The sequence below is a fragment of the Pongo pygmaeus genome, chromosome 7 (genome assembly GCF_028885625.2).
Source record: "Pongo pygmaeus isolate AG05252 chromosome 7, NHGRI_mPonPyg2-v2.0_pri, whole genome shotgun sequence".
Taxonomy (NCBI): Eukaryota; Metazoa; Chordata; class Mammalia; order Primates; family Hominidae; genus Pongo; species Pongo pygmaeus.
The window spans coordinates 63400222-63424745 of NC_072380.2; the positions used below are offsets into that span (position 1 = coordinate 63400222).

At 39.3% G+C, this 24524-nt stretch overlaps 1 protein-coding gene and 1 pseudogene across 3 annotated transcripts in view; both read right to left on the reverse strand.

Moving 5' to 3' along the window:
• PXDNL (peroxidasin like) overlaps positions 1 to 24524 on the reverse strand; it is a 516310-nt gene that overhangs the window by 402434 nt on the left and 89352 nt on the right. The window lies entirely within an intron of this gene.
• Positions 10097 to 14843, reverse strand: LOC129042858 (transcription factor BTF3-like; annotated as a pseudogene).

The window sequence follows — 24524 nt, forward strand, 5'->3', positions numbered from 1 at the left end:
GAACACTTTTACACTGTTGGTGGGACTGTAAACTAGTTCAACCCTTGTGGAAGTCAGTGGCGATTCCTCAGGGATCTAGAACTAGAAATACCATTTGACCCAGCCATCCCATTACTGGGTATATACCCAAAGGATTATAAATCATGCTGCTTTAAAGACACATGCACACGTATGTTTATTGTGGCACTATTCACAATAGCAAAGACTTGGAACCAACCCAAATGTCCAACAATGATAGACTGGATTAAGAAAATGTGGAACATATACACCATGGAATACTATGCAGCCATAAAAAATGATGAGTTCATGTCCTTTGTAGGGACATGGATGAAATTGGAAACCATCATTCTCAGTAAACTATCACAAGGACAAAAAACCAAACACCGCATATTCTCACTCATAGGTGGGAATTGAACAATGAGAACACATGGACACAGGAAGGGGAACATCACACTCTGGGGACTGTTGTAGGGGGAGGGGGGAGGGATAGCTTTAGCAGATATACCTAATGCTAAATGACGAGTTAATGGGTGCAGCACACCAGCATGGCACATGTATACATATGTAACTAACCTGCACATTGTGCACATGTACCCTAAAACTTAAAGTATAATAATAAGAAAATAAAAATAAAAATAAAAATAAACAAGATAAGAACTCCCACTCTCACCATATGTATTCATTGTAGAACTGAAAATCCAGAGAAATCAGGTAAGAAAAAGAAATATATAAAAGATATCCAAATCAGAAATGAAGAAGTTAAATTGTCACAGTTTGCAGACATCATGGTATTAAATACAGAAAACTAGCAATTACACCAAAAACTGTTAAAACTTTGAAATTATCTTTTTTATTTTATTTTATTTTATTTTATTTTATTTTATTTTTGAGATAGAGTCTTGCTCTGTCACCCAGGCTGGAGTGCAATGGTGCAATCTTGGCTCACTGCAACCACCTTTCGGATTCAAAGGATTCTCGTGCTTCAACCTTTCAAGTAGCTGGGATTACAGGCACACACCACTATGCCTGGCTAATTTTTGTATTTTTAGTACAGACAGGGTTTTGCCATGTTGGTCAGGCTGGTCTCAAACTCCTGACCTCAAGTGATCCACCTGCCTTGGCCTCCCTAAATGCTGGGATTACAGGCATGAGCCACCAAACTCAGCCAAAATTATCTCTTGAACATATCAATGCATTGTGATTGTTTGCTTCAGTTATACATATGGCTTGTCTTCAGATTATAAACATTACAAAGATCTAATACAGTTGAGAGTTTGTCATGAAGCTCCAGAATTATGAAAAAGAGATAATACGTGGTTGGGAACCAGACAGCTATGAGTTCTAAAAACTACATGTATTCTATTCTCCAATTAGTTTTGTCAACTTACTTTTGTTAAGTGACTTTGTTTTGTTAAGGAACTTTGCATTCTACAATTTCCAAATGGAAACGCTGGCCTAGACCACTGTTTCCAAAAGTATATATATATATATGTAGTATACAGTTATTTTATAGTGTGTCAACAAAAAATACTTGTAGCTATCTAATTTTCATTAGGCATATCTGACTGCCCTTACCTTATTCTCATTTTTCTTTTTATCCAGCATTTATTGTTACTGAAACACCAGGGGTTTGTTCTAGGTCCTGCTGCTTGCAGCACAGAAAGCCAATCACTGAGACAACAAGTATTGCCAAAGAAGAAGGTTTACTCTGGTACTGCAGCCAAGGAGATGGGAATTCAGTCTCAAATCCATCTTCCTGATTGACTAAAACTATGGGTTTAAATAGCAGGGAAGAAATGCAACAATGTATAAGAAACCAGGAACTAGGAGAGAGGCAAGGAAGCAATTATGAGGATGAGGCATCTGGCATGTCATTGTCTGGGTGTGGTAACATGGTAAGTTTCAGTTCTTTGATTTTTTTTTTTTTTTTTTTTTTTTGAGAGGCCTGAAGGTCATTTCCTGAGGAGGGAACTCAGATAAAACAAATGTAAGTTTCAACCTTTAAGACCAAAGGGGTCCATTTCTGTGTTTATCTATAAAAAACTACCTATGGTACTACTGGGTTGATTTCAGCTAATTTTCATTAGGCACATCTGACTGGCTTTACCCTACTTTCATTTTTTCTTTTATGTAGAATTCATTACCATCTGAAATACTATAGCATATGTTTATTTACTGTGTTTCTAATGTATTTTCTCTCTCTCTCTGCTAAAATGTAAGCCCAATGAGGGCAGTAGGTTTTCTCTGTTTAACTCACTCATATCCCAAGCACCTAGAATCATGCCTCGGACATAGCACTAACTTAATAAACATTTGTTGAATAAGTATTTGGACATTGATCACATGTATCAAAGTTAATGTAAACAGACAACCTTAGTTCTTATAGTATAAGAAAAATATAATGACTTTAGCTTCTATAGTATAAGAGAAAAAGTCTACATTCTATCTATGGCACATTTACAGACAAATCTAGATTAAACACAATACTCAGGAAACTGTATAATTGGGTTTATTGAATTCCTGGCAACTGTTAAAATATTCCTTTCAAACTTCTGTTTTGAAAATACTTCTAATACCTTATGATTAATGGGTAAGAAAAATATGACTTTTTTCAATTATTCATAATTTTGCAGAGTCTCAGAGCACTCATTCTAAACATTACTTCTCATTATGCAACAATAAACCATAGAAATAAAAAGTCTGGAAGGCTGAGCTGAAAGGGTACTCATCACAATTAAATCTCTAACATGAGCTAATTTTAAGGTTATTTTTATCTTTCTCCTAAAAATGTGAGTCAATAAAAATTCTGCTAAACTATTATTTGGAGTTTAAATATGTCTGGCTATTTCTAAATGACTTAATATGAAAAGCATTAACTTAAAACAAGCAGACATTTGAATCTTTAGAAAATCATGTTAGATAAACTTGTACTTTAGGAAGTATTTATAATATCAGCTTGCTGCTATGCAAAGGCATAGCTGCCCTAAGGCTAAACACATAGAAAGTTTCACCTGAAATAGATAGCGCCACAAGGCATTCCTTATCTCAGGTTTGATATGCCTGTCTTTTTTAAATAAAGGAAATTTAAATTCCTAGGCAGTCTTATCATAAGCAGCAGCTGGCTAAATGTAGAATGATTATGTAACTTGGCGTTCAAACAAGGACACTTGAGAATGAAATGAAATACCTTTAACCATCACCCAGAAACAGAGCCTTCTGTCACCCATGCCAGTTGAATAGGCAAGGCTGGCCAACATTGTCCTCACACCTCGTTGAGCCAGTTTCTGTCAAGTAATCTGAAGATAAAACCACAGGCCCATGTATATTAAGGGCCAATTGTTTCACCACAAAAAAATTCATTAAGTGTAAATTAATATGCTAAAAGACTTGGTTAGTCAAAACAAGCTTTATCCTTCAAAGTAGAAAAAAATTCAATGAAGAAATAAACTGCTTGCCATTTTTTTGAGGAATCGTTTGTAGTATAAGAAGAGCTGATTAACAAAATCTGATTTACTGTTGCAGGCCTTTAATCTCAATTAGGGTTGAAATGTATTCCCAACAGATAATAATGTTAGATCCAAGCAAAATAGTCACTTGTTTTATTGTAATAAAAGTGATCTACCAAAAAAACCCACAATCTTACCTTTCCTCCATATCACTTTAATTCCCTACATATTTATGTTTGCAAAATCTGTATAATAAAACCATGAATTGTTTTTTGGACTTTTCAAATGAAGAAAATTTTATAAAACCACAAGAGCCAGTAATTTTTATCACACTGAAATGCTTTTTAAAGCTATTCAAAATGGATAGTACATTGAGTTCAACTCCTTTTTAAGATTAGAATACTGTAATAAGTAAAATTAAGTCACCCCTAATGATTATAGCATAAATTGGCTACATTATGTAGAATGTTATCCTTTAGGCCTTATATTTTTGACTTAACAAATATGTCCATACTTTGTGTACCCAGATTCTCTCTTTTGCCACATGGAAGGATGACTTATCATTGGCTAGATTACACTTTAATGAATTCAAGACATCATTTCTCTAATTTAGTAATATTGCTGCACTATTATCCACCATCTTCATTTCATAGCACTGAGGAATAGCATTCTATTACCACTATACTGTTGGCCATATAAATACATCTAGAGCAAACAGACACTTCAGTCATTCTGTGAGGCTCTCTGTGCTTTTATTTTTTTTTTAATGGCTCAATGGGAAAAAAAAGATTTTGGGGGTATAATATTGTGGAAAATGCTTAAGTTTAAATATTGAGATTGTTAAATATTCATCTCCCATTACCTGTTGCTATTCTGAAAGCATTTGAAAATCAAGAAGGTATAACATTTTCACACAGAGAACAGTTCAGAGGAGAGGATAACAGTCCAAAGGAAAAATAAACGACAAGAGGGGAAGGAAAATGGTAACATAGGTATTTGTTCCATTGCACCATTTTGTAAAGTAAAACAAATCTCCTGAATGGACAAATGAAATACCTTTCCATTCAGACACCTTTTTGCTTTGGTATTATCCTCTGTTTTCCCACTCAACTTACAAATTCAAAAGCTGCAATTGTCTTTTTTCAAGGAAACAGAGAAAACATTACTGAGTTGTTAATATTCTTTCTTCTACCAAAGAATAAATTGTAAGTGCCATAAAGAGAGCATGTCCAACCTCTCCAGTTGTCAAATGAAAACCCTTCATGAGTTTCCACTATGGGGAACACCATGAGGGCAGCATTAGTTGCCAATATTTTTTGCCATTTTCCTCAGCTCTTTAAAAGGCCTCTATTGCTTCTTAAAAGATAATTATTAAATGTAGTGTATATCTGATAAGGGATTAATATCAAAGTATTTTTTAAAACTCTGACAACTCAACAACAAAAGACAAACAACCCAATTCAAAAATAAGTGAAGGACTTGAATAGACATTTCTCCAAAGAAGACATACAGAGGGTGAAGAAGAATATGAAAAGATGCTCAACATCACTGATCATCAGGGAAATGCAAATCAAAACCATGATACGATACACCTGATTTTGAATGGCAAAACAGAGAGGGTGAGAGATTGAGTTAGTTGCAGAAAGACATGGCTAGTCATCAGCGAAGCAGGGACTTCAACTCTGACTGACTCCACCAAACACAATTTTAATCACTACACTAAGCAGTAGAGAAGGATGAAAAAAATGTCTTTTGAGTCAGACACATTAGGTTTGAGCATCAATTGTGCCATGTACTAGCTAAGTGATTGAGGTAAGTGTTGACTTCTCTGATTCTTAGCTTCTCCAACTCTATAAACAGGCACCTCACTGACTTCCTGTGGCAGAACGTAACAAAAGAGCAACACGTAGCACAGCACCTGCCATATGAGGAGGTCTGCAAATGCTACAATAGAAATAGTTTATTCACCCTCCAAAGATCCCTATGAATACAGGGCGGGGTTTCTAGTCAAGTTAATGGTGCAGAGGTACCGGGTGTCAGCTGACTCAGGAGGTACAGTAACCTAAGCCAGGGGTAACTTCGTTGCTTTGGATATTGGTTCTTCTGATCAGCAACCCAGTGTTTTATCTGTGCTGCCTGTATTTCTCATCACGCACAGTAAACGACGTTACCTGAAAGTTCAACAGAAGTTTTTTTAAAAAAATAATGCTATTCAGTCCACTTGGAAGAATCTTACAATATGCAAATTTAAATTCAAGAGTTTGCCTCTACCCTTTTGATTTATAGATATGGATGCTGTACTGTGATTGCTCAACCATAGACTGGCTTGACACCTACAGATCTCTGTATCATGAAAAGTTATAGTCACGCCCTCAGCTAACACTCACTGACACCCCATAACAAAACTCCATGGAGAGATTCAGTCATTTGTCAATGTCAGAAACAAAATTCCATGTGGGTGCCTGCTTTCAAAACACTGAATTCCCCATCTGGCAAGATCCTAATGAACAAAGGAAAGATCTATGTTTAATGAAGCAATACCCTTTTGGTAGATATTTCTTGACAGCTGTACCTTGGGGCCATTGCATTTCTGGCAGACTGGCTACACCTTCAAAAAGACAAAAATCCTAAAACGATCATGTATTCAAATGCTCAAGGGCACAACACATAAATTCCCCTTTCCCTCTTGCTGATTCCATGGAATGAGACTAACTTTCAATCAAGCTAGTTGAAGTGAGGTGTACTTAACTAATTTCACTTTATGCTATGTGTTTTTTTAAACTACTGCACTCTTGCTGTGAAACAAGGCTGAATCAATGAAAGCCAAATGTACCTTTAGTGAGGAAAAGGCCCCGTGAGCAATAAAAGACATTTTAGAATCCATAAGGATAATAGTGTAAGAGCTCCAAATGTGTGCCATGATTTTCTCCATATTACTTTTTGTGTATCTAATTCATATTTCAGAAAGTAAATAATAATATGGAAAAGTAAAAGAACAAGAAGAAAACATTGGCAGCACTGGACCTACACCAGGCATCCCCAAAGGCAGGTGGAAAACGATTGCACCCCTAGCTCCTGTAATTGTCAGGAAGAGCAGAAAGGGCTCCCTCAGGCCCCTCATAGCAAGCAAGGGGAAGAGATGCAAGATTTTTCAAAAGGCAAGATTCTAATCACTACCCTAAGATTTGTAAATCCAAGAACTCTTTTTTTGTTGTTGTTTTCTACTCTATCAGTTAGGAATGATTTGGGCTGCAAATAACAGAAAATCCTAAACAGACCCAAACAGATGAACTATCTGCACCATACAAGACCAGAGGAGGTTGTCTAGGTGGCTGTAGTTGCTCAGCAGTGTCAACAGGGACAACCTTTGTGCTTTATTATCCTTAGTATGTGGCCTTCACACTCATCATGACAAAATGACTTTTGTCTTTACCAGTGGGAATGAGAAAGAAGGGGCTTACCAATTTTATCTGTCTCTCCCTTTTAAAAAGATGCCCTTGATTCCTGCTCTTGCAGACGTCTTATAATGGTATAGTTTCCCTGAAAACAGAGCTTGAGATAAAGACGTAGCTTCAGGGAGTTTACATAGGAATGTGATGTCAGGGAGCAGGTGTGAGGAATGAAGAAAGCTGGAAAGGGGGAAAAACCATTCTAAGGACACATTATCCAGTTGGCCATCACCACAGATGACTTGCAAAAGAACTACGGAGTCTTCCAAATGCTTCTCAGAACTTAGACCTGGCAGATAAAAGGGGACACATCTGTCTGTTGCTGCCCTCCCATCAGTCACAGGTGCTCCATGAGTGCTAACATCCCACATCTCTAGTGTGGGCTTCCCATGTTGCAGGATCTGAGAAGCCCCACAGCAGAAAATGAAAGCCATGACCTGGGCTGGAAGCACAAGCTGCAAGGCTGTCCCTGCATAATCAGTGCTTGTGTGTGACCAGAGACCACAGGGCAGCTGGAATCAGAGGAGGGGCTCAGGGAAAAGGAAATAGTGCCCATGAGTGGGGCCAGGATAGGCCTCATTGGCCCAACCTTTCTGGCCTCTGCAGCAGCAGGAGAGGGAGAGAAGATGAGTATTTGTAGTCAGGCAGTGTCACCCTGCAGGATTCTGTTGGCAAAAGGGAACGAGAATGGATGCTGGGCAAGCCACCACCAGAGTCAGCTGCCACTCCCTGGCTAATTATAAGACGGGTTTCCAAAAACTTATTGTCACCTAAAAGCAAAGTGAGAGTCATGCTGATTATGTTTTCTTTTAAACTGTTGTCCTTTGAGCAAATGAGCTAGATTTTGTTTTTTTAATTACTACAACTTGTGCTAAATTTTTCTCTAATCAAGAGAAAGCAGAGAGTGGTCACCACTTGTCTTAAATGTCTTGCTTTTGACACAGCTGCCTGAGGAGGCAGGCCTGGTTGGAAGGAACAGGAGCGTGGGCAAGAACACAGGAAGGAAAGCAAGGCCTGGGATTGATTGTCCCAAGCAGACCCCAACACCACAGCCACAGTCAGCCGCAGGGGTCTGGAAGGAGGGAGACCGCCTTCCATGTGGGGGCCAGGGACTCAGGGGGAGGAGCTGGGAGATTGTGGGGGACTTCCATCTTTAGCCCTGGACCCAGCAGTGAAGCTCTCCACCCTTTAGTGAGTGACAAAGACTGGGGAGGGCCAATGTCTTTGGCTGTACTGGAGGTTAGATGAAAAAAAGTAGAAGTTATCTGTAATTCAATCATGCATACACTTTCCAGCATTCATCTTTCTGGTTTTCCTCTCAAAAAAGATAGTAGCCTTCCAAAGTGAACCAAGAAATACCAACCGTGGCTCGAACTTCAGTTTGCCTCTAACTGCATTTTCATACATTGCCCTAAAGGGGCACACTTCTCATTGCTTACTAGTCACATTTGCTTCAGTTATAGTTTTCATAGAATTCTTTTGAAAAGTATGCTGTGACATCTCATTCCCTGTGCTATAAAACTCAAAGATGGACACATCTGCTTGAAGTATCTTGTTTCACAGTCTCCACTGTGACAGCTCATATGCCCCCCAAGGACTGCCCCTTGGCCCCTCTGTGGTGTATTAGGGCACACTCATGCTGATCATCTGCATGAGCTCCTCCACTGATTTTACACTTTAAAAGCTGGATATTTTCAATTCACCAGAATCCTGAACTAGTCATTTGTGTTAAAAATCAGACTTCCTGAGTTTGGGGGAGGTTTTATACAGAAGCAAATTGTTCTTAAAAAACAACTTATGTGACATTTTATCCTTTATGTCTGAACTGTTTTTTTAAAGCTATGTTTAATACTCAGTAATTTTTTATTACACTTTGAAAATGTTTTTGGAAGGGTTTTCATTCATGTTTATTTTCCCAACTTCCTACTTTACTGTCAGCTGTTATTTGTAAATAGATACTATTTATAAATCAGACTTATTGGCATAATTGTGGTGTTATTTATATGAATCACATGTGAATAAGTATGTTCTTTTTTGAGAATTTATACATAGTATTTTTATTTTTATTAAGCAAAATTTTAAAAAGAAATGTGCTATCCTGATATTCTGTAAATATTTTGGGTATTTTCTGAGCAGCATATAGATGAAGTCTCATTTGAATAATCCCTAAATTCAAGTTTATCAAATTAATTTAATAAACTCTTGAAAATTAGATATATTTCTCACTTCCTAGCTGGATATTTTGGTGAAGCATCTAGGACACCAACACCACCACCTTTCCAGCAGAATAAAGAGCATATTCACACAGTCGGCTTAGTGGTTGTGGCGCTTTTCCCTCTTGCTGCCAGCTCCCCACTGGCCCTGTGCAGGCTCCTGCCTAGGCTGGTGAGGGCAAGATAAGGGAAGTGTTCAGTACTTCCAGGCACAACAAAGGGAACTCCACAGGCTGACACAGACGCTCGCTCGCATGCAAGGAAAATCTCATTTTCCTCCCAAAGCTGTCCCACCACGGCCCCAGGATAACCGTGGCTCTTCCGGATAGTGACAGGGAGGGAGCTGAAGCACTGTCTCAGAGGCTGCAGAGCCAGTGAATGTGTCTCAGAGCCCCCTGGCTGAACCCCAAGACTCAGAGCTTTGCCTCCAGGTTGAGCTTCAACCTGCAGACAACCTTCAAAGGGCACACCAGCACCCCAGAATCAAGCATGGATGAAAGTGAGGCTGGCACTGAAAATGAGCAGAGACCACGAAAACTAAAACACTCTTCACACTCAAGAACGCACTTCTTTTTTTTTTAATTAGGCAAAGAACTCTATTAATCTTTGTTTCAAACTTTATTCCCAGGTTTTTTCAGCTTAATTAGCTGCAAAGAATGAATTGTGTATAAGCAAAAACTAAAAACAGCTGCAGTATCCAAGGGACTTGGGCTTAAAAATATTATAGATTTAGATTTTATGAGATCCATAAACAATTTTGAAAAGCAGTCATAATATAAAATAGCAGCTCCCAGTAACTTCTTCAACTTCTATTTTCTTTAGAAGTTGACTCAGTGCTATACCTAATGCTAAATGACGAGTTAATGGGTGCAGCACACCAACATGGCACATGTATACATATGTAACAAACCTGCACATTGTGCACATGTACCCTAAAACTTAAAGTATAATAATAATAAAATTAAAAAAAAAAAGAAGTTGACTCAATTCACTTTGCCTCATTCTTGGAAGCCTCATCAAAATTCTCCACAAGATCAGGAACTTCATTATCATCATCATCATTCTCTCCGGCAGCAAGTGGTGCTTTTCCATCTACAGATAGTTTGGTGGAGCTCCAGCCAGTCTCCTTAAACTAGTCAGTCTGCACCAAGCTGGTTTACAATGGTAAACCAGCTGGTAGCATTTCTTTCAGCAGCTTTGTCCCAGCATGGCCTGTCATGGTGAAAGTGTTCCCAGAGATATCTGACCTTTAGGGTTGCTAAAGTGGATTGCTGTTCATTGGTTTGTAAACATATTCACCTCTTCAGTACCAGAGATAGTGTTTACCCCTAACTTCTTTAAGGAGAGCTGAATTTTTTTCTAATCTGCTGCAGCTGTTCTATGGACCACCTTCTTCCTTCCGCAAGCAGTTGCTTTCTCACCAGTGCACACTGGTGCCTGCAGTCGGCTGAGCTTTCCCTGGTTCATGATTGTTGCTTTCAAATTGTTGGAGAGGAAAAGGGGCAGCAAGAGGGACTAGTGAAATGGGAGAGTTCCCTGATCCACCTTGCAGGACATGCGACAGGGATGTGGCTCATCTATTTGGCCACCATGCACACTCCAACCCCTATGGGAGGGGGAACACACAGACGAGCAGGTGCAGGAGCCAGGGCCAGAGCCCCTGGGCTCTGACCCCACAGCAGCATCCAGGGGTGGTAGCCTGAGACTCCTGAAGCCCAAGTGGGCACGTGTCACAGTGCACTCTTCTAGCTTTGCGGTTCGCAGATGGCTTACATGTTAACCAACTCAGTGCCTTCTCGGTACCTGAGTCCTTGTTCAGCATCCAGGAAGAATCAGGTCACACACAGACTCAGGGATGAATGTGGGGTTTTTATTGAGTGGTGAGGTGGCTCTCAGCGGGATGGATAGGGAGCTGGAAAGGGGATGGAGTGGGAAGGTAATCTTCCCCTGGGGTTTGGCTGCCCAGTGGCCAATCTTGTCTCCAACTGTCCCCAACCAAACTCCTCTCAGCATTCAGACACTCCTTCTCTTCTTTATGTTGCACCATTCTGCCATTCTTCTGCTCTTCTGTTTGTCCCCTCATGGAGCCTGGGGTTTGGGGTTTATATGAGTACAGGATGGGGACATGGTAGGCCAAAAGGCAATATTTTTTTTCCTATTTTAGGGAGCAAAAATAGGAGTGCCTGTTCTCATTTAGGGCCATGGGTTTCCAAGCTTGGGGGTGGGGCCTTTTCCAGGGAACTTCTTTTTTCTACCCAGTATTTCCCTGTCTCCAGTCTGTATCACTAGGGTTGGCACTCAAGGGGTCTCAGGTAGAACAGCTGAGATTAGGTGCTCCACATGGAGATGCAAAATGGCCTCAAGAATTCATTTCTATAGCATATACCTGCCCCACACACAATGAAAAAAGAAAAGAAAAGAAAAAGACACAAGATAGAGCTAGAGCTATATTAGCCAAAGTCTACAAGCAGAACATCTGGGGAAAAAATCTATAAAGGACAGTTAGTCTCCCTTCTGGATAGTATTCAGAAAAAAATCTTTACTTTTCTAATTAGTGTGAAGTTAACTTAGAGAAAACAGGAAAGTGGTAAAGGAAACACAAATTGAGAGTCAAATGGACCTGGATTCAAATCCAGACTCGAATTTACTATTCCTAATTCATCTATGCCTTGCAGATACAGATTAGAAAAGGAAAAATCAAAACTGAAACCAGACTCAGATGCTGGCTTCCCAGAACTTGTGCCCTATCAGGTAAAAGAGACACTAGACAGGTAGTCCTGCACGGGCGATATCAGTCTCAAGCAAGCCCTGAGCCAACCCAACTACCCTAGTGCAGAATGTTAGGAAAGGCTCTGCTGTGGCCCAAATGGAGAGAAGTCCATCAAGGAGAGAAACACATTGTGTGCATTTCCTCAGTCACAGAGAACTGGGAGGGCTCCACTGCGAGAGCAGTTCAGGGTCCCTATGTGGTGGGAGCAATTCAGCAGTGAGCCACTTGCCGAAGGTGGGCCCTGAGCTGCGGGAGCACCAGCAGGTCGACGAAGTTCCTCTGAGCGAGGTGGGGCTATTTCCTAAGGGCAGTTGGCAGCCACTGAAAACATTTGGTAGGGAGGGGGCGTGGTCAGGCTTGCCTTTATAGAAAGTTTATTTTTGTTGACTATGAGAGGACTGCATTGCAGACGGTAAAACTGGTAGCAGGGAGTCTGATGGGAGCCACTTGGAATAATCCAGGAGAGAGATGATCTGCACCTGAACAAGACAACTGTAAGGCAGGAGTGGAGAAGAGGAAATAAGATGGAGGAGTTTGAGGGTTGAATTGAATAGGAGTGGAGGGTGTAGAAAAGGGAAAAGGGAGGCACCGAGAGGGATGGGCCTCTCTTGGCTATCGCTGGACCAGGGGTGGGGGTGAGGTGCTACTCACAGAGCAGTGACCCATCTAAGACAGGAGTGGGTTGGGAGGACAGGTGGAGACTGTTGGCCAGAGCTCAGGAGAGAGTTTGGAGCTACAATGGCTATTTGGGGAATCTCCACAAGGTTGTTAACCGATGGCATCCAAGTAGAAGAGGCCACAAAGGGAGCGTATGTAGAGAAAGGATCCTAGAGGACAGGCCCATAAGGAACAGCTGCTTTTAAGAGCAGGCAGAGGAAGAGATGTCATCAGAGGAGATTGGGAAGCATGCCCCGGGGCTGCTGGAGAACAGAGACCCCATCTGTTTGGTTCTCCATTGCAGTCTCAGGTCTCCAAACAAGGCCTGAGACAACAGACATATTTGTTATGTAAATTAGCTGCTGATGACCACATGACATTGCAGAAAAAAAAAATCAGATCTCAGGAAGAAGAGCATTCTCAAGAGAACCTGAAGTTGTGTTTACCTGTGGAGGGTGTTTCTGCCCTTCGAGAGTAGGCCACTGTGAGCCACCATAAATAGTTCTCCTTAGTCCATAAAATGCCATGGACATTACTAGCAAAGTCTACCATAGGCAGAGGTGAGTAACAGGCTTTGTGTGGGTCGCCCCAGCCCTGTAGAAGCCAGCTTAGCCCATATGAGACCTGAAATAGTCTGAAAGCTCTCAGATCCCTGTCCATCCTTTTTATCATCTAAGGATCCCCTGCCCTGTCCTTGTGAGTGCCATGAACTCTATTGCCTTTCTCAGCAATCACTAAAATTCACGTGTGTTTCAGTTCACCCCAGCCCAGCTCTTCCTCCAGGAACTACTCCCTAATTGCTCCCCTCATCCAGGAGCCAGACTCCTCTAACTCTCACAGACTCCACCTATTGTCCTTGGACACTTAATTTTTTTTTCTTTTCTTTTTTTTTTTTGGAGATGGGGTCTCACTCTGCCACCCAGGCTGGAGTGCAGTGGCACCATTATGGTTCTCTGCAGGTTCGAACTCTGGGTGTTTATTACTAATTTCTGGGTATTTGCTGTCTTTTCTATTCAACCATGTAACAAGGTGCTGAGAACAGGTCATTTTATGGGTTTTCTGCACCCACAATGTCTAGAAAGTATCACATCTTCCATAAATATTTGTTGACAATCAATAGTCCCATCCTCATTCCCATGGCGCCATGTCCATCGATCACAGAAATAATACGACATTTGCCACAGTGCGTGGGCATGTTGGTGTTTTTGTCTTTCCCATTAGCAAGAAATAAGAGCATTAGAAATAAAAGATATGTTTTTATTAGTAGTACTTGAAGAAATCTGAGTAAACTGATTGAAAATTCTATTTATTTTTGTAAACGTGTTTCTAACACCACTTATTTTATTTTCTTTGATCATTTTAGCTACAAAATAAAAGTAGCACTTCCAGAATAGAAGGCTTCTATAATAAGAACACATTCAAGGTCAAAGTGTTCTCTTTCCTTCCCGGGAATGTTGTACTGGCCTCTACCATGGAAGGAGAAGAACATCTCCCACCTCAGGCCCTTGAAGCTCCTCGTTGCATTAGCTGCCTGGTTGTGAAATCTGTGTTACCAAGCACTCCCAGGCATGAATTATAAGTCCTGGGAGAGTGGGAACAACTAAAGAACATTTTGATTGGGGATAGAACCCAGTTCTCTTTAGTAAGACACCTTAAGGTGTTTTGCGTTCTGCAAGGACAGATAGTAAATGGTCAACAGGCAAGTATTCACACACAGGTAAGACACAGGTCATCTTACATGTGTAAGCTGATTTTATGGGCCCTAATTTTTCAAAAACTTTGCTTCATTAGGCTTAAGTGTGACCACTGACCATTTCAACAACATTGACCTCTCTGTTTTGGCTCAGTCATTAATTATTGATGTAGCCTTGATAAAATCACTTCAGTCTCTGAACTTCAGCTTTAACTGTAAAATAAAAAGGATTTGTCTCATGTCATCTTGAATCTCTTAAAATTCTATCCTTGATTCTGAGACTTAAACATTGCAGAAAGAAATGCAGCATTTTTTGATGCCCTGTGTGTATCTCTATTGCAGCTCTAACTGCAATCTATTCAAATCAGTTCTTGAATAGTTCATTTCTCCCACTAAAACGAGCTCCATGGGAGCAGGAATGAGTCCTATTACCTCTGGGGCCCCAGGTAGAGCAAAGAGCTCTCAGCACCCATGGGTCCAAAGTCCCTTACCAAGTAGATGAACACGCCAGCTCTATGCCGGCTCTCATACTTCTGGATCCTCTAGCCTGCTTACATCCCACTTCACCTTTGGCTTGGTGAACCCAAGCGAAATGGAATTCATTGAAAGGCCCATGATGGCTGCCCTTACCTGCCTGTCTTATGTCTCTTTGTGCCCACAGAAAGCACCTGGGACCAGAAAAACGTAGATGTGACTGTGCAAAAACATAGAAGATGAGGAAGACAGGTCTTCACACTTGTCTATAAGGCCTTTTTATTAATCACTATTCTTTGCCGTTCACCTGAACTATTCTTTAACTCACATTCTAGGTTAGAAGATAGCAGATTCCTAGAATGTTCAACATTACCTGATACTTAAAGCAGCACAAGGCTTCACCTAAAATAAATCTTGAAGTGACTTACAAAGCTAATGAATCTGGTGTGACTCCTTTCAATATTTTCATTACATTGAGCCACTAAAAGCTCATTTTAAAAAATCTAGGATTTGAAAGAAACAACCTACTATACTGAAAAGTTTAATTTCATTTATCACCATTTTGGAATAATCTACCTGAATAAAGTTTCAAAGTACTTCTAGATTCTTAGACCCAGGCAATACTTTATAGTTTTAGTAAGGACTTTCAACCCTTTTCTTCCAGTTCAAGAAAGGCTCTGTCATCTTCATAAATGACAGAACAATCATGGTCCTTGGCGGGCCTCCCTCCACGGCCAACAGTGTGAAGCCTATCTTGAATGAAAGTCTAACTACTCCATTTGTACTTATAAGATGACACCAATATAATACAAATTGGAAGAAATGTTTTGCATCAAGAAATAAATTGTTCCTGAGATGCTAGAAAACAAGTATTTATAATAAGTGCAGATTAGGAACAAGATAGTTTGCATGGGAATTTCAAACACTGACCCTAAGTGCCTTATGTTGCTTGTACTAAAGAGCATGGCATTTTGTTTTGTAATTTTGCTTTTAATCTGTAGTATCATTTTACAATTACATACACTCAAATCAAAGTAAAAGCACATAAAAATGATTCCATAGTACTGCTACACAGTGGGCGTCCATAAACATCTGTGACATAAACAACATAACAAAAATGAATGAAGTTAAACAATAATGCAAAATACTGTAAAAACATTTCTCTTCATGGCAATGCTGGTGTTTACAATTGTCTACTGTTGCAGGATCACTTTGAAGAATACAAAACCCAAAAATTTACTTTGGGAATATAGAGTTGTTAAAGCAAATAAGAGGAGACCCTTGGCCTAAGGTTTCCTCTGTACCCAGAGCACTATGTAAGCAAACTGAAACTTGGCTTGGAGGGCATTTTTTTATAACTGACTTAAAAAAGGAAAAAAAAAGAAGAAACACCTAGACTCAGTCAATCACAAACAGTCAAGCACCAGGTTAGCTGTGGAACTAGGGATCTACAATCACGCTATGCCTAAATGAGGCAAACACCTATGGTAGGCAATCAGGAAATGTCTTAACTTTGCTTCCACGTTCAGCCTCTGAAAGCTCACTGCTCACTCTAGCAGAGCACTCTGAGCTCTGCCAGTTTTGAGTGCTCCCAAGTTCATGAATTGTTCTTTGTTTAAATAGATTCTGTTAAATTTATTTTCTCTAAAGTTTTCCTTTTAAGAGAGTAAACAAAAAAGAAAAGTTAAAAGTAAAATTTTGTTCCCTTAAATTTCACATATGTATTCTATTGCTTAATGTATTAAATACAGTCATGCACCACATAACGATGTTTCAGTCAGTGATGAACCACATGTGCGCTGGTGGTCCCATAGGATTACAATGGAACTGACAAATTCCTATTGTCTAGTGATGTCGTCACCATAGTAAGGTCATTGTGTAATGCATTACTCACATGTTTGTGGTTATGATGATGTAAACAAACCTACTGTGCTGCCAGTGGTATAAAAGTCTAGCACATACAGTTATGTATAGTATATAATACTTCATAATGATAATAAATGACTATGTTACTGATTTATATATTTATTATACTTTTAATCATTATTTTAGTTACTCCTTCTGCTTATATATTTTTTCAGAGTAAACTGTAAATTAGCCTCAGGCAGGTCCTTCAAAATGTGTTCCAGAAGAAGGTATTGCTGTCATAGGAGATGACAGCTCTATGGGTGCTACTGCCCCAAAGATGTTCTACTGGGACAAGATACGGAGGTGGAAGATGGTAATATTGATGATCCTGATCCTGTGCAGGCCTAGGCGAATGTGTGTGTTTGTGTCTTCGTTTTTAACAAAAAGTATTAAATGAAAAAAAAATTAAAAATTTTAAAAATAAAAAATGTATAGAATAGGGAGATAAAGAGAGAAAATATGTTTGTACAGCTGTACAATGTGTTTGTGTTTTAAGCTGAGTGTTATTATAAAAGAATCAAAAAAGTTAAAAAAATTAAAGTTTATAATGAAAAACTTTATAGTAGGCTTAGTTTAATTATTATTGAAGACAGAAAATTTTTTTATAAATTTAGTGTAGCCTAAGTCTACAGTGCTTATAAAGTCTACAGTAGTGTACAGGAATGTCCTAGGCCTTCACATTTACTCGCCACTCACTCACTGAATTCCCCCAGAGCAACTTCCATCCTGTAAGCTCCATTCATGGTGTGTGCCCTATATAGGTGTACCAGTTTTTGCCTTTTATATGGTATTTTTCTGTACCTTTTCTATTTTACATATGTTTAGATACATAGATACTTACCCTTGTATTCCAGTGCCTACAGTACTCAGTTCAGTAACATGCTGTATAGGTTTGTAGCCTGAGAGCACAATGACAGAATCATCTAATGATGCATTTCTCAGGACATACCCCCATTGTTAAGTAACACATAACTTAAACTAGACTTCACTAAAATTAAAAACTGCTATGTGAAAGACACTGTCAAGAGAATGAAAAGACAAGTGACAGACTGAAAGAAAATATTTGCAAAATATATTTCTGATAAAGGATAGTTATCCAAAATATACCAAAAAATAAAACTCAACAATAAGAAAACAAAAAATGGGTAAAAGCCCCACTAACACCTTACCAAAGAAGATATACAAATGACAAATAAGCATATGAAAATACACTTAATATCATATGTCATTAGAAAATTACAAATTAAAACAATGAGATACCACTACACAATCATTTAGAATGGCCAAAATCCAAAACACTGACAACACTAAATGCTGGTGAGGATGCTGAGCAGCAGAGACTCTTATTGGTTGCTGGTGGGAATGCAAAACAGTAGAGCCACTTTGGGAAAGTTTGGCAGTTTCTTACAAAAATAAGCATACTCTTGCCATGTAATCCAGCATCTGTGCTCCTTGGCATTTACTCAAATAGAGGAAATCTTAATTCACAGAAAACCTGCACACAGATGTTTATAGAAGGTTTAATCATCATTGTCAAGACTTGGGAGCAAATAAGATGTCCTTCAGCAGGTGAATGGATAAACTTTAGTACATTCACACCAGGAACTATTAAGCAGAAATGAGCTATCAAGCCATAAAAAGACATGGAGGAAACTCAAATGCACACTACTAAGTGAAAGAAGCCAATCTGAAAAGGCTATGTGCTATGTGACACACTATGGCATTCTGGAAAAGGCAAAACTATGAAGACAATAAAAAGATCAATGTTTGCCAATGGTTAGAAGAGAAGAGGGAAGGATAGGTGGAGCACAGAGTACTTTTAGGACAGGGAAACTATTCTGTATGATAGTATAATGGTGAATATATGCCATTACACATCAGCCAAAACCCCTAGGATGTACACCAAGAGTGAACCCAAGTGATAACTATGAACTTTGAGTAATAAATATGTGTCAATGTAGGTTCATCCCTTGTAACATCTCATTCAGGGTATTGATAGGGGGTAGCTTGCAGGAGCAAGATGGCATATGGGCCCTCTCTGTTCTGTCCACTCAATTTTGCCATGAACCTAAAACTGCTCTAAATAATAAAGTCTATTTTAAAGTGTCAACATAATCAAATAACCTTTCCTGAATTATTTCCTTCATTACACATTTTAGATTTCAAAACCAATTTTTATGTCTAGCTCATTCTATGAATATATGATTGCTACATTTTCACAATCTGGGTGTCATCAAACTATAAGCCTTATTTTGGAGTGATAGGAAGAAAACCCCCAAGTAATCTCTGAACAGTTTACCAATTGTCTACTATGTACCATTGATGTGTCTATATGCCATGGATGTAGAGATGATTAAGATGAAATCTCTGTCCCTAATGGCTAACCCTCTAATTCTCTAATGGAAGAAGACAGAAAAGTAAACAATCAATAAACATTTATGTACAAATAAACACTGACATTGTATATTAGTCTGTTCTCATGCTGCTAATAAAAATATACCCCAAGACTGGGTAATTGTTAAAGGAAAGAGGTTTAATGGACTCACAGTTCCACATGGCTCGGGAGGCCTCATATTCACGGAGGAAGGTAAAAGAGAAGCAAAGTCACATTTTACATGGTGGAAGGCAAGAAAGCATGTGCAGGAGAACTGCCCTTTATGATACCATCAGATCTCATGAGACTTACTATCACAAGAACAGCACAGGAAAGACCCACCCCCATGATTCAATTACCTCCCACCGAGTCCATCCCATGATGTGGAAATTATGAGAGCTACAACTCAAGATGAGATTTAGGTGGGGACACAGCCAACCACATCATTCTGCCCCTGGCCCCTCCCAAATCTCATGTTCTCACATCTCAAAACCAATCATGCCTTCCCAACAGTCTCCCAAAGTCTTTATTCATTTCAGCATTAATACAAAAGTCCACAATCCAAAGTTTCATCAAAGACAAGACAAGTCCCTTCCACCTAAGAGCCTGTAAAATCAAAAGCAAGTTAGTTACTTCCTAGATACAATGGGGGTACAGGCATTGAATAAATACACCCATTCCAAATGGGAGAAATTGGCCAAAACAAAGGGGTTACAGACCCCATGCAAGTCTGAAATCCAATGGTGTAGTCAAATCTTAAAGCTCAAAAATGATCTCCATTGACTCCATGTCTCACATCCATTCACACTGATGCAAGAGGTGGATTTCCATGGTCTTAGGCAGCTCCACCCTTGTGGCTTTGCAGGGTACAGCCCCCTCCTGGTTGCTTTCAGGAACCGGTGTTGAGTGTCTGCAGCTTTTCCAGGCACATAGTGCAAGCTATCCGTGGAACTAACATTTTGGGGTCTGGAGGATGGTGGCCCTCTTCTCACAGCTCCACTATTACACTGTGTGGGGGTTCCCACTCCACTTCCCTTTTGCACTGCCCTAGCAGAGGTTCTCCGCGAGTGCTCTGCCCTGCAGCACACCTATGCCTGGACACCCAGGCATTTCCATACATCCTCTGAAATCTAGGCAGGAGTTCCCAAACCTCAATTCTTAACTTCTGTGCACTCACATGCCCAACACCATGTGTAAGCCATCAAAGCCTGGGGCTTGCACCCTCTGAAGCAATGACCTGAGCTTTACTTTGGCCCCTTTTAGCCATGGCTGGGACACAGGGCATCAAGTCCTGAGACTGCACACAGCAAGGGGCCTGGGACCATTTTTTTTCCTCCTAGGCCTCCAAGGCCTGTGATGGGAGGGGCTGCTGTGGAGACCTCAGACATGTTCTGAAGATATTTTCCCCATTGTCTTGGCAATTAACATTGGACTCCTCATTACTTATGCAAATTTCTGCAGCCAGCTTGAATTTATCCTCAGAAAATGGGTTTCTCTTTTCTATCCCATCATCAGGCTCCAAATTTTCCAAACTTTCATGTTGTACTTACTTCCCTTTTAAACATAAGTTCCTATCCCAAAGCATACATTTGTGAATACATAAAACCAAATGCTTTTAACAGGACCCAAGAGCACTTTGCTACTTAGAAATTTCTTCTGCCAGATGTCCCAAATCATCTCTCTCTAGCTCAAAGTTCCACAAATCTCTAGGACAAGGGCAAAATGCCACCAGACTCTTTGCTAAAACGTAGCAAGGGTCACCTTTATTCCAGTTCCCAACAAGTTCCTCATCTCCATCCGAGACCATATCAGCCTGGACTTTATTTTCCATATCACTATCAGCATTTTGGTCAAAGCCATTTAACGAGTCTCTAGGAAGTTCCAAACTTTCCTACATCTTCCTCACTTCTTCTGAGCCCCTCAAACTGTTCCAATCTCTGCCTGTTACCCAGTTCCAAAGTTGCTTCCACCATTTCGGGTATTTTTACAACAGCGCCGCACTCTACCAGTACCAATTTACTGTATAAGTCTGTTCTCACCCTGCTAATAAAGACATACCTGAGACTGGGTAATTTATAAAGGAAAGAGGTTTAATGGACTCACATTTCCACATAGCTGGGGAGGCCTCACAATTATGGCAGAAGGCAAAGGAGAAGCAAAGACACATTTTACAAGGCAGCAGGCAAGAGAGCATGTGTAGGGTAACTCCCCTTTATAAAATCATCAGATCTCAAGAGACTTGTCCACTGTCATGAGAACAGCTTGGAAAAGACCCATCCCCACAATTTAATTACCTCCCACTAGGTCCCTCCCATGACATGTGGGAATTATGGGAGCTACAACTCAAGATGAGATTTGGGTGGGGACACAGCCAAACCATATCACATGGGATCCCAGGAGGGTTTCAACAATCTATTCTTCTCTGTTCACTACAAACCCCAGGTGCCCTGTGGCCATTTTTAGAGCAATTTGTCACCTTGAGTAAGAGTCTAAATTCTGTTTGTCTGCTTTGTTCTGGCAACAGTGCCTGTCACATGGTAGGTGCTCAGTAGTTATCTGTGGATGAGCATGACTTCTAGAAACAGTTGCTTTAGAACGAAATCCAAGAGTAAATCTAAGAAGAAAAGGAAAACCCTGTAGTGACCTTACTTGAGACTGTAAAAACATATTCACTAGCATTCTGAAGAATACAGATAAGTAGCGTATTTTCCTCCCCCTTCCCTCATTTCTATCCCCAAATGAACCCTATAAAGCAGTTTAAGGCTATGGGCTTCCAAAATGTAACTCAAGTGTGCTCACCTGCTGGATTTTGGTTTTATAAAATTAGAACAAAGTAAAAGATTTGCACACCCTATGTTTTAGTTTCTTATAAAACTAAGCATATTCTTGCCATTTCTTGGTGATTTGTTCTCAGAAAAGGAGGAAACATGAAGAAGGGAAGAACAAAGTGAGGGAGGAATATAAATAAAGGAAAAAACAGGCCAGGTATGGTAGCTCACGCCTGTAATCCCAGCACTTTGGGAGGCTGAGGTGGGCAGACCACTTGAGGTCAGGAGTTTGAGACCAGCCTGGCCAACATGGCAAAACCCTGTCTCTAATAAAAATACAAAAATTAGCTGGGCATAGTGGCGGGCACCTGTAGTCCCAGCTGCTCGGGTGACTGAGGCAGGAGAATCGCTTGAACCCAGGAGGTGGAGGTTATGGTGAGCCAAGGTCTTGCCACTGCACTCCAGCTTGGGTGACACAGCAAGACTCTGTCTCAAATTATATATATATATATATATATATATATATATATATAAATATAAAATATATATATAAAATATATATACATATATGTATGTATATATATCATATATATGTATATATGATATATGATATATTTTATATATATTATATATAAAGGAAAAAACAAAAGAAGGGATATGAGAAGGTTTGCTTGAATTTTGAGTAACATATCTGCAAAAGAATATTCCATTTTATGTTAACAAACATCTTGAATAGATGTTTTATGGTTAACTCTAGACATCATTGACTTAGAGTATATCTTTCAAGCTGAGGAATGATGTTCTCACCTTATCAGCAAAGGGCTGTTAATTCCTGTCATTACATGAAACCTCACTGTCAGTATAATGCGGAGCTTTGAAAGATCAATAGCATAGCACCTTTTTACGTTTCTTATTTGGATAATTATTTTAGGACTTAAAGCTCCAAAATTTTTTATTTTCAAAAAAGAGTTTGTTAGGGAAGGTAGAGATAAACAGTGAATTCAAACAAACTAGTTTTTAAATTATACACTGAGAATAAGAATCAAAGAAATTAAAGTAAAATAGGACATATTAGAAAATACTCTTTCAACACCCTAAATTCCTTTTGGCATACAGTTTAGGTGAATTGGTCTATTTAAGTCTCACTTGACCTTTCAAAATGGTGGAAATTACTTGGTTGTGATAGTTGGGTTCTGAAACAGGAGTCTAAGTTGATGAATGAATAATCTCTAACTCTTTAGGAACTCACAGCTCATCAACATCAACACATAATATTTATATGACAATGTTAACATCTTAATATAAGAGAGATAAAAGACATAGACAATAAAAATAGGCATTTTGCCTAGCAATTTCAAGCAAGTATTTTTCTAAATACATGGCAGAAATACCAGACAAAACCATCTGGTATTTCCTATGTTGACACCTAATAAATCAAGTAAAGACAATATGTTCTACTATGCTCTTTAAAACCTCCAAGGAAAATTAAAAGACAGTGTTAAGTCAAGCATGCAGCTGCTGAGACTCAAAGCAATATTACAAAGCAAAATTAGAACTGCAGAAATCTGAGCATGAAAGGCAAATACAGTGAAGGTCTTGGAAGTCTCAGGCTTAAAACACTGAATTGAAATAAACATAATAGGGATGGAGAGATTGGGGAGATGTTGATCAAAGGATATAAAATTTTGGTTAAACAGGAAGAGTAAGTTCGGGAGATCAATTGTACAACATGGTGACTATGGTTAATAACAACATATATTCTTGAAAATTGCTAAGACAGTATACTTTAAGTGTTCTCATTACAAAAAAAATACGTATGTGAGATAATGCATGTTAATTGGCTTGATTTAGCCATTCTACAATGTAAACATATATTGAAACATCATGTTATATGCCATAAATATATACAATATTTGTACATTTAAAAATAAATTAAAAATGTGGCCAGGTACAGTGGCTCACGCCTGTAATCCCAGGACTTTGGGATGCTGAGGTGAGTGGATCACTTGAGGTCAGGAGTTTGAGGTCAGCCTGGCCAACATGGTGAGACCCTGTCTCTACTAAAAAAAAAGACAAAAATTAGCTGGGCATAGTGGTGCGCGCCTGTAATCCAAGCTACTTGGGAGGCTGAGGCAGGAGAATCACTTGAACCCAGAAGGTGGAGGTTGCAGTGAGTCGAGATCCTACCACTGCACCCCAGCCTGGGCGAGAGAGCGAGATTGTCTCAGAAAAAAATAAATAAATAAAATTAATTAATTAATTAATTAAAAATTGTTTTAATCATAATTAATTCTTCAACTTAATAGCCTAAAAGGAGATAAAAATTCTATAACTGTTTCTGGACAGGTTTAGGGGGTTCCTGCCAGAAAATGTTATCTTTCCCCCACCTGCCTACCACCACACCCTAAACCTAATAAACTCCCAAGTTGAATTGTTAATGACATTTTAATTGAGGCCTGTACCCTTGAGAGAGCCATAATTTTTAAATTAAGTTAGACATTTAGAAGATAACATCATTGACATTTTTCCTGTGATTTTTATATCTAAATAAATTAAGAGAGGGGATTTCAAAAGTATTTATCATTCGCAAGAAACAGCTCTGAGGAGAGGAACATACATTTATGTCGCACAGAATATGGCATTGTTATGTACATTTGTATAGACTGAATGTACACTATGCCAGCTGATGTTTATCATAGACCTAAGACAGAAAAGAAACTTTTTATGTGAGGAATGTGAACCTCTTTAAATTATCATGCCCAGAAAGGCATT